Raw genomic sequence first — 17,968 nt, 5'->3', positions numbered from 1 at the left:
TTTATTTCGCATTTACCACATTTCAGATAAACTACAATTTATGAGAAAATCAAAAACATAAGCACGTTTGGGTATCTAGGAACTCGTATTATGATGTTATTTATAATCATGAAGAAGAAAACTGTCTAAATGCACAATAGAAAATTGGTGAACTAAATTGTGAAAAATTCATAGCCTAGACCATTCATTAGTAATCCATATCTATAGCCATTTTTGAGGAAGATATCATGAAATGGAACAGGGGTTAGCACTTTCAGCCTGCTACTTTTTTTTTAGATAAAGTTTTATTAGAACACAGCCATGCTCATTCATTTATGGCTACTCTCCACAGCAATGGCAGAGTTGAGTAGTTGAGACACATGCCAAACAGCCCCCAAAGTTTGAAATATTTATTATCTTACCCTTCACAGAAAAAGAGTGCCAACCCCTGATATAGAGAAACGTTCATAAAATGATAGGTGAAAGTGGCAGAACATATAGAGAAAAACATGCTTGCAGATGTGATGGTTGCAATTTCTTCCCAGCTGGTTTGAATCAGCCTACCATGCCATTCAAGTAAATGATGAAAACAGAGGAAGGTGAATTCCTGCTCTCGGGTACCTGCCCTTCTACCTGGACACTGAGAACCCAGGAATGTGTCAGGGAACCCTGCTGCCAAGAAGTTCAAAGTCTAGCCAGCCGGTATAAAATATTGAGAGAAAATGGAACTCATTTATGTGAAATTCATTAAAAGAGAACAGAATAGACACTAGAAAGTTCTAAAGACCATGCTTTATCAAGAAGCGTTATAAAAATAAATCCGGTGATAGAATTATAAGGAGAAATGATAAATCTAAATTAGAGCAGAGTATTTTATGTGCCTCGGTCAGAAAATAATAACCCAAGAGGGCAAACAAATATAGAATATGATTAGAACAAAATACAGTATGCTCAAATGAATGTCCGTGTGTCTATATGTGTATAGATGGGCAGATAGATAAATAGTGTGGGCATACACACAAATAAATAATGCTATATATAGAATGAGAGAATATATTTCTTTTCCAAATAGCTTGGAGCTCTAAAATATATATATATATATAATATAAATATATATATATAAAAAATATATATATATAGTTTACAAAGTATATTATAACACATTACAGAGAGTTAACATGACAGTCCAAGTTCTCTCACTTTAATACAATTAAAAATTTTAAATAAAAATATAGTCAATGTCCTTTTCCCCCTAATATGCCTGGAAATATAGCAAGCCAAAAGTAAAAGCACGATTAAATTTTTTAAAGCTCTATGTATATTTAGAATAAATTAGACATCAATGTACTACATACACAACTTTTGTGATATTTAGAAACAAATCGCATCGCTTTACTGAATTTTAGACAATAAAAATTTAAAATAAATTGATATAATTTTAAAAACTGTACAAATTATTATAATTAATAAAATAATTAAGTAAAGTTGCTTTATCCAGGTTCAACATTCAAGAAAGTTGCATTCTTATTTACCAATAATAGCCAATTACTGAAAAATCTAATAGCGAAACATCATATTTACGTAGCAACAATTCTATAAGACACAGCAGTAATCTAACAAAAGATGTGTCACATAGCTATAAAATAATAACAAATGCCTTTGAAGTACATAAAGGAAGACTTACATAAAATATAGTCAGGTTTTTAGATTAGAAGAACTTAATATCATGAAGATACCAGTTTCCTCCCAAATTGCTGCATAATTTCAATGTAGTTGCAATCCAATTGTTTTTCTTGTCAAGGAACTTTTCTTGATGTCATAAAATTAACATGAAAAAATAGATCAGTAAAAGTTAAGGTAATTTTAAAGAAAATAAAATTGGGTTCCTGTCCAACCAGGTATCAAGACGTGTTACAAACTTCTTGTGATGGAAACCATGAAGTCACTATAAGGAACAGAAAGTTGACAATGAAAGCTGGAGCCCCAAGATTGACCTATGCTAATATAGAAAATTGTAACTAATTGAATAGTCCTATATAAAGAACATTGATGAGTAAAAACTTTTCCAAAAAAAGAAAAGCTTCATGGCCAAATTGCTTCATGGGTGAAGTCAATCAAACATATATGAGATCATTTCTATCACCCTACACAAACTCATTCAGAACATAGAGAAGAAAGGAACTCCTCACAGCTCGTTTTTAAAAAACCAAGACTATGAATCAAAAGCAGATAAGACATCACAAGATAAGAAACTACAGATCAATATCCATGTCTATTGAGCCTAGATGCAAAAATCCCTTACAGAATTTTAGCAAATTGAATCAAGCAGTATATAAAATTAGTAACACATCGTGACTAAGTGGATTTTGTCCCAATAATGCTGGGTTGATTTAATAACTAATAATGAATCAATGTGACTTACCAGATTTTTTTAAATGTGAAAGAAATAATGTGATCATGTCAGTAGATACAGTAAAGTATATGACAAAATCCAAAATACATACATGATTTTTTTAAAAAGACACTTCAGCAAGCTAGTAATTGACTAGTAACCAAGCCTCAGCCTAACTGAGAGCAGCTACAAAACCCCTACAACTAACATCAGTCATAATGGTGAAAGGCTCAATACTTTCCACCTAGCATAGAAACAAATCAGGGGGTCTTCACTCTTCACCTCTCTTCAACACTATACTGGAGGTCTTAGTGTAATAGGACAATGAAGAGAAAAAAAGAAAGGCATGTGAATTGGAAAGTGTCATAGTTCGCTTTGTGCAGCTATAACAGAATACCATAGCCTGGGTAATTTATTATAAACAGAAATTTACTTCTCACAGTTCTAGAAGCTGGAAAGTCTAAGACAGAGGGGCTGCATCAGTGGAGGGTCTTCTTACTGCATCACAACAGGGCAAAAGGGCAAAGAGAAGGAAAGAGAGAGACAGAGAAACAGCAAGAGAGGGCCAAAGTTATTTTTTTATAATGTAACCTCCCATGAGAATACGATTAATCCATTCATGAGGGTGGTGCCCTCTTGACTTTAAACACCTCTTAAAGGTTCCACCTGTGGGCACCTCCACGTTGGGGTCAAATTTCAAACACATAAACTTTGGAGGATGCGTTCAAGTCATTGCAAAAAGGATGAAATAAAAACTTCATTTGCAGATGATGGTATACCTAGAAAATCCTAAGGAATCTACAAAACAACAAATTAATAATGCTAGTAAGCTAACTTAGCAGAATGACAGGATATTTGGTCTAATAAGTTAATTTAGCAGTGTGACTGAATATTTGGTTAACACAAAAATCAGTATAAAGCATTTTATATACTAGGAATAAATCGTGAATACATATTAGGAGTAAAACACTGAAAACTACAAAATTTTGCAAAGAGAAGTTGGCAACCTAGATAAATACAGAGACATTCAATGCTACCTCAATGCAAATGCTTTTTAGGTTACTTTATTTTTAAAAATGAAATTGTCATGTCAATTCTAACATTTAGACAAAAAGCAGAGAATCTAGAATAACTAAAATAATTATCTTTCTGGTATATATACTTTGTGATTTCAGCATATACTATAAAAGTACAGTAATAAAGACAGTGTGGGATTAGAATAAGCATAGGCATATAAATAAATGGAATAAAAAAATAGGTGGAATAGAATGAAATGTCCAAAAACACACTCATACTATGTAGGTAATTATTTTTTGCCAAAGATGCCAAGATTATTCAATGAACAAATCACAATCTTTCAATGATAAGACCAAGTAGATGATCTGTATTTTAAAAAATGAACATTGACAGTTACTTCGCATCATAGAAAAAGTTAACTTGATATGGATTATAGACTTAAATATATGAGAAGAAGCTTTTAAGTGTCCAGAAGAAAAAGTAGGAGATAATCTTTGTGACAGTGGGTTAGGCAATGATTTCTAAAACAACAGCAAAAGCACAAGACAAGAAATAAAAAATTGATAGAAAGGACTTAATCAGAGTTAAAAACCTTTGATCTTTGAAAGACATGGTTAAGAAAATAAAAAGCCGTGCCACATATTGGAAAAGAATATTTGCAAATAGTGTATCTGGCAAGAAACTTATATGGAAATTGTATTAAGAGTTCCCATCACTCAATGACAAAAAAGTAAACAGGTCAATTAAAAAATTAATAAAACATTTGAATAGATACATCACCAAAGACATCATCAGTGACTAATAAGCATACGAAAACAGGTTTAACATCAATAAGCATCGATCAAAAAGTAAAAATAATTAGTACAAGATTCTGTTCGTCAACATTCAAAAACATGTAACGAACACCACATGAAAGCTACAAATGAACACAAGCACATATTTGTGTATATACGTGCATGTCTTCATATGCAATATACTAACATTAATAGGCATGTATGTGTATTAAAATTGACACATATCATATTCGTACTAGATCAATATATTCAAAATGGAGCTTTTGAGGAGGAAAGTGGAAGAACATTGGAATAGGAAGTAGAGTGATATACAAGAGACTTAAATTATTTCTCTAATATTTAATTTCCTACAGTCTGTTAGAATTTGATAGTACATAGGGGCATATGCATAGGATATGTATATTAATGTACAAATCCATAATTCCTTGGCTGAAACCTTTGGGGCAGATGGTTTCCTATTTCAGAAGTTTTTTAGATTTTAGAAAAGTAATATGATCCATGTACTAGATATGACTTAACAGCCCCAGCAAGATCTGAAGCAGCAACCTGTAATTAAACACATGAATATTTCTGCTACAGAAGACATGAATATTCACACAAAGAGGGCTATGATAAGAACTATAAATAGCCCACTTCGGTTTAGGTCAGGTTCTGCCGCCAAATGAGTTTGCCACGAACTTTTTTTTTTTAAATATGCTTTTCAGAACTTTTCACATTTTGGGATTGCTGATAAGGGACTACAGGTCTACAGCAGTTTTGGGGGTGGTGTAAGTTATGAAAAATAATTATAAGGACTCGATAGACCTCAACACTGAACTCAATTTTCTTACACAATTGGCTTAGGCATAAAAATAAACAATTAACTCTCTTCCCTGTTATCCTCCCTGAATAGCTGCAGAGAACCTGCTTCTGCCAATATCCCTGATTCTCTCTGCTGCGTTCAAGTTCAAATTCAAGTGGGCTCTGTATCCCCCACCACCAGTCTCCTGCCCTCCCCCACAGTGTTATGAGCTCTGGCATTGCTTTCTCATCTCATGACCCGCACTTCTGAGTTTTTACTCTTTACATCTGCAAATGCTCAAAACTAAATTTAAATTTAGCTTGTTCTGTTTCCCTCCAATATGCTTGGCAAAATACTGTCTGCCTGTTTAACTCTTTAGCTTAGAAGTGGATTTTTTCTGGCCAATTTCCCCATAACCTTCATGTGCTGTTCCACCCATAGTCTCTGTTGTCACCAACATACTCTGGTTGCTGTGGTGATAAAGGGGGCATTGGGAATCCCTTTCAAAGTAAAAAGTCACTTTCTGTGTGGGGTCCAGACTGAGAACAAGTGCCATCACCAGTTCATGCGATGATACCGCACACTTAATATCATCAAACACCCCCCAGCCAGCAACAGTAGCACAGAAGCAATTTATTCATTCCTTGCCCATATGATGTGAGCAAATTGTTCCTAGATTTGGGGACTGCATAAGCCTGTAAAGTTTCATGAACAATTTTTGACACTACCATAGGGCTGGCAGTTTGTCTTTAGCTAAGTTAGGCATTAACAGATACACAATCTACCGTGTCTTTTCGTCATCATTTCTAAATACACTCAGCTCTTTATGAAAGATACTATGTTGGCTTTATTTTTCTGCTTTTATCATGAACCAATGAAAACTTTTTTTTGAGTCAGAGTCTCACTCTGTTGCCCAGGCGAGAATATAGACACACTCACGGCCATCCCAGCATCAACCTGCTGGACTCAGGTGATCCTTCTGCCTCAGCCTTCCAAGTAGCTGAAACTACCGACATGCGCTACCACGCTTGGCTAAGTTTTTGATTTAATGTAGAGACGAGGTCCCACCAAGTTGCCCAGGCTGGTCTCGAACCCCTGGGCTCAGGCAACCCTCTCACCTAGGCCTTCCAAAGGAAAACTTTTTTCACAAAGGGTTCTTGTGCACAGACCACGTTTTTAGATCACTGGACAAGTGATTGGTTAGGGATTAATGTGCACCCATCCACACGCCCCCAGTTTTATTCAGAAACAGCCACCAGATCTTCCCCTGCTAGTCAACAAATTTTTGACAAGTTAGAAAATATATAGCTAAAGACAAACATTTATAGAACATTCAACACCTTTTCCCGTGAGGTGAAAAGAAGAAATAGCACTCACACCAATAATCCAAGTTTTTAAATAGCTTTGATTGCATTCTTGCAGGTCTCCCCCTAGTCACTTGAAATCACCTTTCAGTAACAGGAAGAATCCGGGATGTAAGCAGAGTGTGCGAGGCTGTTCCTTGCGGCATCATTCACACACACACACACACACACACACACACACACACACACACACGCAGCTTCCGAAATCGCCCGATTTGCAGATATGGGTTAATACATTTGAGACATGTGGTCGTGGGAAATTATGCAGCCATTAAACCTCACACTTTCAAGGACAGTCATTCATGGGGGAAGTAGTTATGATGGATGGAATGCAACAAAAGCAAGAAGCAAAACCGTACACAACTGACCCTGGACCAACATGGGTTTGAACTGTGGGGGTCTGCTTATCCGTGGATTTTCTTCCACCTCTCCCATGCTTGAGACAGCAAGACCCAGTCATCTTCCTCTTCCTGCTTCTCCTCAGCCTCCTTCACATGAAGATGACATGGTTGACGACCTTGGCGATGTCCCCCACCTGGGGAATAGTACCTAGATTTTATCTTCCTTATGATTTTTGTCATAACATTTTCTCTTTTCTAGCTCACTTTGCAGTAATTGCACAATATTCAATACATATGACATATGAGATATGGGTGAATTGACTGTTTATGTTTTTCATAAGGCCACCAGTCAACAGTAGTAGAGTTTTCTGGGAGACAAAATATGTACATGGATTTTCACCCACATGGGCAGTTGGCACCCCTAAACCTTGCATTGCTCAAGGTCAGTTGTGTATAACTAAAATATATATTATATTTATATATACATATTATACAATATATTATATTATACATTATAAATATATAGAATTATGCCCATGGGGTCTATCAATACATATAAAATATATGATTCAAAATATATATCATATTTTCATATATAATATTATGTAGTTTATAATATATGTTATCATGTATATATAATGTCGATGAGGTATATACATATATACACCCAATTGAAAGTGCGTCCCTCTAAATGACTATTATTAGCTATATACTTTTCTCTCCAAATTTTCAAAAATTAGCACGACTCCTACAAGCAGCAAAAGACATATTTACCTTCATTTTTATCGAATAATTTCATGATCAGAAGCTACCTTGGCTGCTCTGGAAACTGAGGTTCACTCTCCCTAAATTTGTCTCTCTCTGCCGAAGCCTGTCCCCTCATTACTGCATTCTTGCCACTTTATAAATAACATTTGTGGAGACTCTGACAGCCACTGATGGAATAACAAATCAGTTAAAATTTGATTGACTTAAAGCTACCTGCTAAAAATCTGAAATGATTCACAGAGTTTTTCACAGTATCTTTTCACTATGTAGGGGTTTCCTAAGCAAATAAGTAATATAAAAACTAATAAGAAGGCATACCTAAAACGGTTTATTCAAGCCCTATCAGACGATTCTGAGGCACAAAGTAATATTTTAATTGTATACGATTCTTCTCTGTCCATTCCAATGAGTACCCATGTAGGCTTCCTGAGATGGGATGTTCTTGCCTTTTCAAGTAGGGATATGGCAGAGTTAAGTTCATGAACGCAGTCAACCCGCTTAGGTCTGAGTCTTGCTTCCATGTCTTAGTGACCGTGTGATTCTGGCAAATTTGCTGAAAGCCCTTGCGTCTTGGTTTTTCATTTGAAAATGGCGGTAATAGAAAAAACCCCTGGGCAGGGTTTTTGTGAGACCATGTATTCGCTTATTCATAATCCAGAAAAAAAACGTCCTGGGTACTGAACCAATGACTAGAAGTAGACCAGTGAAGGCAACCAGTCGAGTCCCTGACTTCATGAAACTAGACTTTCACTTGAAGAGGAATCAGGAAACCAACGAGGAATCAACCCTGTGGTTTGAAGTGCTGTACAAAGTCATAAAGAAAAATAAAGCAGGTGTGCGTAGTTAGAAAAAGTGGCTAATGTAAGTAACTCCAAACGTAAACTGAAAGGAGAATGCTCCAGAATCCCTCATGGGGAGGTTTACATAGGAAGTGGTTTCATAGAGGCTATGCAGGGAGAATTCACTGAGATGAATGTCAGTAACTCATCACACTGCCTGAATTTGTATTACGTGTTCAATAATTATTATGATATAGTAATAACATAACCAAGAAAAAAAGTTTGCATGAGAAACAAAACCTTCACAACCTGTCATCGGCAGGTCTCCGAAGTTGCTTTTGAGGTTACCCATCACCCTGTCTCTCCTCCACCCTCCCTTCCTCCCTTTCTCCCTTCCTTCCTTCCTTTTTTTTTTCTTTCTTTCTTTTTCCCTTCCTTTTTTATTGGTCTCAGAGGCAGGACTGGGATAAATATAACCTTTGGTTCATGACACACTTTCATGTACTTAACTATCTGAATAGATATTTTTAATCATAGGCAACCCTAAGCCCGCCTTTTGAAATGAAAACAGGGCCCTTGACAAGCACTTTCTCTAACCAAATGTCCCACGCGTTATCCCAACCTTGGCCTCCTCTCACTCAAGTTAACTATCCTCCTCAATCCTCAGCCATCTTTAACTTGCTTTCTTTTTTAGTACATTGAAGCATTTACATGTATTCCTAAATTGTGCTTTTTATTTCACTGTTTTTTGTTTTGCTACCCAGGGTAAAGTGCAGTGGCATGATCATGGCTCACCACAACCTGAACTTCCTGGGCTCAGGAGACCGTTCTGCCACACGCTTCTGAGCAGTTTGGACTACAGGCATGTACCATCATACCTGGCTACTTAAAAAAAACTGGTTTTTTGTAGTGACAAGGCCTTGCTATGCTGTCCAAGCTGGTCTCTAATTCCTGTGCTCCAGCAGCCCTCCCGTCTCAGCGTCCCAAAGGACTGGAATTACAGGTGGGAACCACTGTGCCAGGAAATTTTACTCGTTTTAAGCTTTATAAAAATAACGTTCACGCTGCTACATGTATTCGAGACCTTTCCATGTAATATTATACTGCTCGTATGTAGCCTTTAGTTATGAGTCATGGCAGTTAATCAATGTTGAGTGATACCTAATATTCCATTTTGTGAATATATCGTAGTTTATGCATCCACCCTCTCCCTGTTAGGAATATTTTTGTTGTTAGATTTTTGTAATTGTCAGAAGTGCAGCTACGATGTGCCTGCAAGCATTCAGGAACCGAATACTCCTAGAAATAGAGCTGTCAGGCCATTAGGTTGCTGAAAACTCAGCTTTAGAAGGTAGTGACAAAATGGCTTTCAAAGTATTTGCACCAGTTGTTCTACTCTTTGGTGATGCAGAGGCAATCCTGTGCATTCTTCTATACTCTTCCCTTGCAATTTTCAATACTGGCAGTAGAAAGCATAGAAAACATGGCCGGGTACGGTGGCTCACGCCTGTCATCCCAGCACTTTGAGAGGTGGAGGCAAGAGGATTGCCCAAGCCCAGGCGAGACCTCATCTCTACAATAAATCAAAAAATTAGCTGGGCTTGGAGGCACATTCCTGTAGTTGCAGCCACTTGGAAGGCTGAGGCAGAAGATTCACTTGAGCCCAGCAGGTCAAGGCTGTGGTGGCGGTGGGTGTGCCACTGCACTCCACCCTGGGCAACTGAATGAGACTCTGACTCAAAAAAAAAAAAACAATAAACAATAAAGGAAAGCATATAAACCATGACTGTGGTTTTGGTTTGAAATTCTCTGTTACCAAGTATGTTGAACACCTCCTTACATGTTTATTGACTTTTTTGGTCATGTGTTTTGTCCATTTCTCAAAATGTTTTACTTTTACATGAATTATTTCCAAACATCTCCTCTGAGTTTATAACCAGTGTTTTCACCTTCTTTAAGGTGTGTTTGATTACTTTTAATAAGAGAAAATATTTTGTCATTTGTTTCATAGTTAATACTTTTGTTTCTAGTTTGAAGGTCTATTCAACCCTTGAGAGCTAAACCATATTTCCATTTACTTTCTAGAAAGAGTTTAATGATTTGTCTTATACATGAGATGTTAATTCATCTAGAATTAACTTTTACATGGGGTAAGGTAGAAGGTTTAATTTTCTATTTTTTACATATGGAGAACCATTTTCCCAAATGATTTTTGAAAAATCCTGTCTCTCCTCTGTAATCTCATATGCTACTCTGATGTATACCAAACTCCCCTGTACATAGAGATGGATTTCTTTCTTATAGCCCATTGGCCAATGTGTCTATTTTCACACACCTGTGATGTTTATGGTTTCATAATAGAAGCTTCTATATGATATCCCTTCCAGCTTTTCTCTACACAAGAGCCCTGGCTAAACTTCAAATTTCACCTTTATTCTTTTTTTTTTTTTTTTTTTTTTGAGTTGGAGTATTACTCTGTCGCCCAGGCTGGAGTGCAGTGGCACACTCCTGGCCACCGCAGCCTTGACCTGCTGGGCTCTGGCAATCCCTCCGCCTCAGCCTTCTGAGTAGTTGAAACTACAGGCTCACACTATTTTAGAACCCACTTTCCAAGTTTTATAACTGGAACTACACTGAGTAGAATGATCGATTTGGGAAGAATTAATAATTTTACAATGTTAAGTTTCCCTATCTATGAACATGGTATATTTCTCCCTTTATTTAGGTATTCTTCCCTATGTGTTATTAATGTCTCTAGGGTATCTCCTACAGTTTTCTTTCTTTTCCCCCTCTGGTTTCTACAGAGTGCTCTTGGAGAAGGGATTCAGTAGTCATACTCCCTCAGAATCTTGTCCACAACCAAAGCAAAATAACCTATCATCCATTTTATTTGTTTTTTTTTTTTAACCTCTGACAATTATGCTTGTCAATGTCAACACGCACCGTGCCATTTTACATCTAAGTTTATGTTGCTTTTTCTGTTTTTAATGCCCTCTGTTCTCTTCTCATCCTGGCTAATACCTATTCAATCCTTGTTATTTAACTCATACATCACTCTTTCCATGAAAACTTTTCTGACCTTCCAGCCTGAATGAGTTTCCCATCTTTCCTTGTGTTTGCATATCATGCAAGTCTTTTAAAATCCACTTGAACTGATCAGTCCATGTGTTTATCTCATCCATTAGGTTATGAGCATAGGAACAGATTGCATTTGCCTTTGTTTTTTCAGTATCTAATATAGAGTCCTTCATATATAAAATGTTCCTTAAATGTTTGTTTAATTAAGCTGCAAAGTTATCTTAGTAAACTAGAGGTTACAGTGCTGGGGTCTGAGCTAAGTCAACATTATCAAATGAAAAATTATTGGAAAAGAATAGTCAAGGGAACTGAATCCTATAATGTGTGTGTGTGTGTGCTTGTGTGTGTGTGTGTGTGTGTGTGTGTGTGTGTGTGTGTATAAATAATTCCTGGCCTCCACACTAGTTGAATTTTTTTTAATTTTAAAGGAGAAAAACAATTGCAGAAAGTGTTGAATGTTTAAAAAATACAAGCATAATTACAACACAAGGCTTCATTTTATCTAATCCTATCATGACCCTCAGTCTTTGCTAAGGAATCAGTTAAAGAAATGATGAAATATAAGTACTATGCTTTTTTATCTAAAAAAAGTAACAACTATTTAAACAGTAAATTAAAGAATCATTGTAGTCTAGTATTTAATCATATTTATAAGGGTTTCTTTATATTGCTTCAACAAAACAACAATTGAACTACACATTAAGATTCAATTCTATTTTAGTATGCACTGAATCTCATTTGGGGGCTACATTTCCTATCACTAAGCACTATTTAACATTTTTATGAAATGCTTGATTATTTTGATGACCAAGACAGCAGTGGCTATAACCACAATGACTACATTTCCCAAACCTGGACAGGTAGATTTGAAACAGCTCTGGAAAATCCACAGGTCCTGAGGTGGTGGCTCTGTCTGGTGTCACTGTGGGGAGTGAGGGATGCCCGGTTGGCAGGGAAAAAAGGTTTGCGCTCTTTTAATAATGATGAAGTGTTTCAGGTATACACAGAAATGAAGACAGTAATTTCACATGTGTCCATTTACCCATATCCAAATATTACAAACTAATCAGTACACCGTCTTATCTGCTTCTGGTTTCTTTAAATTAACTAACACATCAGAGAAAAAGTCGAATTCCCTTTTGTGTCTCTCTCGTTCCCCTTTCTTTTTCCCTAGAAGCCACTTGTATTTTTAAGTTGTGGTGTCATTCTCTTCCATATTTTAATGCTTATGCTGCACATCTTTTTATTTATCGATAGTAAACAGTATTGTTTGGTAGATCTATTATATGGCATATATCATTCTGCGACTTGCTTTTATTTACTCAAAATCGTGTCTAACATGTATCCATGTTGATATGCACCGATCTGGTTCATTTGTTTTAACAGCTGTGGCTCTGTAGCTGTCAGGGGTCTTGGTTGCAAACAACAGAAACTGACTCTCATTAAATTAAGCAGAAAAGGATTTCATCAGAGGAATGTTGAGGAAGATTTTGAACAGAGTCTGAAGATATAGGCTTGGGTAAAACGCAATAGAGGGCAGTCCAGGCTGAAAATTACCTACGTGATCTTACCAATGGCAGTATGGTGGGGTACCCCTGTACCTGGTGGCTTATGTGGCTGCTACCAGCACTGCCATCTCAACTGGCACTAGTGAACTCTGTGTGTTACTCCCTCTGTCACCTTTGCTGTCACCTTTGCTGCTCCACCTTCATGCTAGTGTTCTATCAATTACCTCATTTCTCAGGCACTGCCCTATGCCTGGGGAACAGAGCACTGAGGAAAAATAGGTGATTGCCCTCATATGACGTCTCTGGAGCAGAAGACAGATCACACACGAATGATATGCCTATCTGCATCTATATCTATATCTACATTATCGGTGACACTTGCTCAAGTTTCGGAGTCCAGAACTTTGGTGGAACATATGATTGCTCGAGTTCAGGTCCTGTCTCTACTCAGTATACAGTATTGTTTGGTATATATATATATATATATATATATATATATATATATAAACAGCAATCGTCTGTTCCATCAAAGTTCTGGACTTTGAATCTTGAGCTAGTGCCACCGATGATAATATATATGTATTATTTTAATATATATATGTATATATATAGTTTCAAGTACTCGAAAGGGAGTAAAATAATGTCCAATGTTTTTTTTAATTTGCACTTCCCTGAATCATAGTGAAATGAGTTCACTATCCTGTCGAATTTCCTCTGCTGTGATTTGTTGTTCATTATCTATGCCTGCTTTTCTCCTGCTTTTCTTGACTCTTTCTTATCACATTGTAGGAAAAAAATACATATTCTCATTCCAATATGCTAATCTTGGTTAGATAGGTATGCTGCAATTATATTCTCCCTCCCTTCCCTTGCTTTTCTGCAGTGCTTAGCCTATTTTTTAAAAATCAGCTTTATTGAGATATAATTTGCATAAAACTAAAGTCACTGTTTTTATGTGTATAATTTGATAAGCTTGGAAAAACATACATCGTCACAATCATGGAAAAGAGTATTTCCATCACCCCTAAAATCTCCGCCTTCCCTATTTGAAGTTAACCCTCTCCCCAATCTCCCTCCGCCTACTGATGTTCATATGTATGTATTGATTTCATATGTGTCGCTTTGGTGTCTGAATTTCTTCATTTAGCTAATATCTTTGAGATTCATAGATGTTATTGCTTATACCAGCGGCATGTCCTTTTTTATTGCTGAGTAGTATTTATCCGGTTGATGGATATCTGAGTTATTTCCAGTTTCCTGCAATTATGGTTTTTTAAAAATTATTTTTATTTAAAGGATGGGGGATACAATCCAGAGTTAGGTGGTCATCGTGCAGGTAAAGTTTGGGCACACTTATTGATGTTATGCACCCGCCCCCAGCACTGTATCACTACTGCTAATCCCTTTCTTATAGCATTGTGATAAATGTCCAGGGTCCACTTATGAGTGAGCACATGTGCTACTCAGATCTTTGTTTCTGTGATACATCACTGACTATTATAGACTCTCATCCCATCCAATTTGTTGCAAAGTCCATAATTTTGTGTTCCTTTATGGCTGCATAATATTCCACCGTGAATAGGTACCACATTTTACTTATCCAGTCCACTTTCAATGGGTAGCACAGTTGGTTCCGTGTTTTTTGCTATTGTGAATAATGCTGCAATAGACATGCATGTGCAGGTGTCTTTTTTATAGAGTGATTTGAAATACTCTATAGAGTATTACTCTATACTCTATATACTTGGTATATTCCCAGAAGGGGGATTGCTGGGGTATATGGAAGGTCGATTTTTAGATCTTTTAGAAATTGTCACACTGTTTTCCACAGAGGCTGTACTAGCTTACACTTCCACCATCAGGATAAGAGTTTCCTTTTCCCCGCCTCCTCTCCAGCACCTGTTTTTTCTTGAGTTATTAGGTGGTATCTCAGTGTGGTTTTAATTTAGTTTTTTGCAATTATGAATGACGCAACTGTGAATATTCAAGTACAGGCTGTAGAGGAGGCAAACCCCCACCCTCGTCATTTTAGGGTCCCAGCCAGATCAGAGACGTAAACTGACGTAAGGCAGATTAACAGAAGAAAAACATACAAATTTATCGAATATAAGTTTCATGTGGCACAGGAGCTTTTATAAAGAATTGAAGACACAAAGAAGCAGGTATACTCAGTTGCTTATATATGAATTGGACAAAGAAAAGTAAGTTGTGAAGAAGCAACTAAATTATGTAGGTAGGTGTGAAAGATAAGCTTTAGTCTAACAGGGTCTGTGCAGAATTCTCTTGGTCTCAACTTCTCATCTTTGAGGATAAAGATGTTGCATCTTTCACATGGGAATTTCATCTTTTGCTTTGAAGAAACAGCACAAAGGTCAGAGTAATCTTTTTGCACCTGCTGTTTTTCAAGTGCCTTTAACTTAAAAAGTCAGTATCCCAGAGTGTTATATTTTTAACTCCTTCACAGTCTTTGTGTGGACATAACTTTTTATTTCTCTTGGGCTCCTACCTGTGAATAGGATTGATGGACAGTATGGTATTTTAACTTTGTAAGAAACTTTGTTTCAAATGATCGCATCGTTTTGTATCTCTGGTAGCCAACTATGAGAGTGTCAGTCACTTAACATCTTCAACCAACACTTGGCACTGTGAGTCATTTTAAATGTTGCTATTCTAATGGGTGTAGTGCACTGGTTTTAAATTACAGTTTCAATTTGTTCTTCCCTAAAGACAAAAGATTTTCAGTGTTGTTTTTGTTTTGTTTATTTTTTTTTTTTCTTGCATTCATTTGCTATCCTTGTGTTATCTTTGGTTAAGTATCTGCTCGATGCTTATACCCGGTTTTAAAAGTCAGGTTGTTTTCCTTCTTCTTGAATTGTGGAAATTCCTTATATATTATGAATACTAGCTTTTTATGAGATGTTTATTTGGATACATTTTTCTCCCTGTCTTTTCATTTCCTTAACATTACCTTGGGAAAAGCAAATTTTTTTTTAATTTTTATGAGGTTTCATTTATGATTTTTCTTTTTATGTTTATTTTGTGTCTTCTAAGAAATCTCTGCCTAGCTCAAGGCCACAAATATTTTTTTCTGCATTTTTAGCTAGAAGCTTTACAGTTTTAGCTGCTTTTATATTGATATGTCCAATTCATTCCAAATTCATTGTTTATATAGTGTTAGGTAAAGGTTGAGCTTCATTGTTTCCAACCTGGACGTTCAATTGTTCAAGTACCATTTGTTGAAAAGACTATCATTTCCCTTTTGAATTACTTTGGCAGCTTTGTTGAAATCCAATTGACCGTATATGCGAGAGTCTATTTTTCCACTTTCTATTCTTTTCCATTGATCTATTATGTCTGTCTTTGCACCAATAACACAATGACTTGATTACTGCGGCTTTATGGTAAGCTTCAATCTAGGTACTGTAATTTCTCAAAGAATGTTTTTTAAGTATTTTGGATTTCCATATACATTTTGGAATCAGCTTGCCAATTATAAAAAAGATTCCTCTGGGATCTTGATTGGGAATTTAGTAAATCTATAGTTAAATTTAAGAAAATTGAGTGATACTTTTTCAATCCTTAATATGTTTTCATCTCTCCATTTATTTAGGTTTCTGTAACTTAATTCATCAATTTTCTATAGACTTTAGTGTACAGATCTTGCAAATATTCTGTTACCTTTGTCCCTATGTATTTCATATCTTTTAATGTTCTAGTAAATTGTTTGTTTATTTAAAATTCAATTTTTTAACTGTCCACTGATCATATGGAAATACATATGATTTTTTATACTGACTTTGTATCCTGTGGCCTCCCTAAACTCACTTATTAGTTATAGAATTATTTGTAATATATTTTTTCTTAGAATTTTCTACATAGACATTCATGTTTCTATTCATAATGACTGCTTTACTTGTTTCATTCCAATTTTAATGACTTGTCTTTTTCTTGCCGGATTGCATGAGCTGGGACCTCTGGTGATACCAAATACAATCAGTGAGCCTTAACTTTTTGTGTCTTGTTTCTATTTTTTGGAAGGGAAACATTCAGTCACTCCTTATTAAATATAAGGTAAGCTCTAAATTCTTGTTACCTTCAGGTTGGGGAAGTTATCTTCCATATTTAATTTGCAAAGTGTTATCATGAATGGGTATTTAGTTTAGAAAATTTCTGCGTCTGTTGAGATATATTTTTCTTCTTAGCTTGCTATGATAGTGAATTACAATGATTTTAGCTTGCTTTGCTGGGATAAACTCTTTTTGGCTATGATGCATTATGACTTTTTTATGTGCAACGTAAAAAAAAATCTTAAAGATTTTTTGCATCTATGTTCTTGAGAGATATCCCACTGTAGTGTGCTTTCAATGTAATATGTTTGGTTCTAACATCATGGCAATGTAAGACTCATACCATGAGTTAAGAAGTAGTCCTCATGTATTCTGAAAGAATTTCACTAGACCTGGTTAGATGTCTTCTTTAAATAAATAGTGGAATTCGTCAACGAAATATTTGGGCTGGGAGTTTGTGCATGGAAGAAGGGGAGGTTTTTAAATTGAAATGTAAGTCATACAATAGACACAAAAATCTTCAGGTTATCCTTTTTAGTAAGTGTGATACTTTGTATTTTTTATGACTTTGCTCATTTCTCATTTCACCTAAGTTGCTGATTTTTTTTTTGCCATAAATATGTTCACAATATTTCATTATGTCTTTTCGTTATTTTTAGCATTAGTGATGTCATTCTGTTCATTCCTTTAAAGGCAATTTGTAGAGTCTCTCTTTTTTATCTTGATCATATTGTCTAGAGAGTCATTCGTTTTATTAATATTTTGGAGAATCAGATTTTGAACCTGTCATTTTGGGCTTGTTTTTCTATTTTATACATCATTGAATCCTGCTCTAACATTTCATTATTTTCTTTTTTTTTTTTTTGAGTTGGCCTTGTTTCTCTGTTTTATACATCATTGAATCCTGCTCTTACATTTTATTTATTTTTTTTTTTTGAGTTTTCTTTTTTTTTTTTCTCACTCTGTCGCCCAGACTGGAGTGCAGCGGCCGCTCCCGGCCACCGCAGCCTCGACCTGCTGGGCTCCGGCGATCCTTCCGCCTCAGCCTTCCGAGTAGCGGGAATTACAGGCAGGCGCTACCACGCCCGGCTGATTTTTTG

The sequence above is a fragment of the Carlito syrichta genome, unplaced genomic scaffold, assembly GCF_000164805.1.
Source record: "Carlito syrichta isolate Samal-C Ts95f unplaced genomic scaffold, Tarsius_syrichta-2.0.1 Scaffold309275, whole genome shotgun sequence".
Classification (NCBI taxonomy): domain Eukaryota; kingdom Metazoa; phylum Chordata; class Mammalia; order Primates; family Tarsiidae; genus Carlito; species Carlito syrichta.
This window is presented reverse-complemented; position numbering follows the sequence as displayed.